The following is a 369-nucleotide window of genomic DNA, read 5'->3' on the forward strand; positions in this document are numbered from 1 at the left end:
AAAAAAAAAAAAGACTTACCAAAATGTTAGGATATATAGAGAATGACGTGAAGAATAAACACACGAGATATCGATCAAAGATCTGCTCTCACCTGGAATACTCTAGTTCAGTTCTGATCAGCACATCTCCAGAAGGATATAGTAGCAATAGCAGGAGATCAGATTCAGCTTTATAGACAACAAAATGGGGACATGGAGAAGCTCGTATAAATACACTTAATATTTCCAACATTTGTTTACCTTAGAAAGAATCAAGTTTCCCTGGAGCTGAACATTATAAAAGAAAGGAGGCACAACACAGAATATAAAGGGTCATTATCATAGAAACGTAGGGCTTGATGAAACCCCTAGTTCAACCCCCTGCTAAAG

This window comes from Crocodylus porosus, unplaced genomic scaffold (genome assembly GCF_001723895.1).
Source record: "Crocodylus porosus isolate Cpor-Errol unplaced genomic scaffold, CroPor_comp1, whole genome shotgun sequence".
Taxonomy (NCBI): domain Eukaryota; kingdom Metazoa; phylum Chordata; order Crocodylia; family Crocodylidae; genus Crocodylus; species Crocodylus porosus.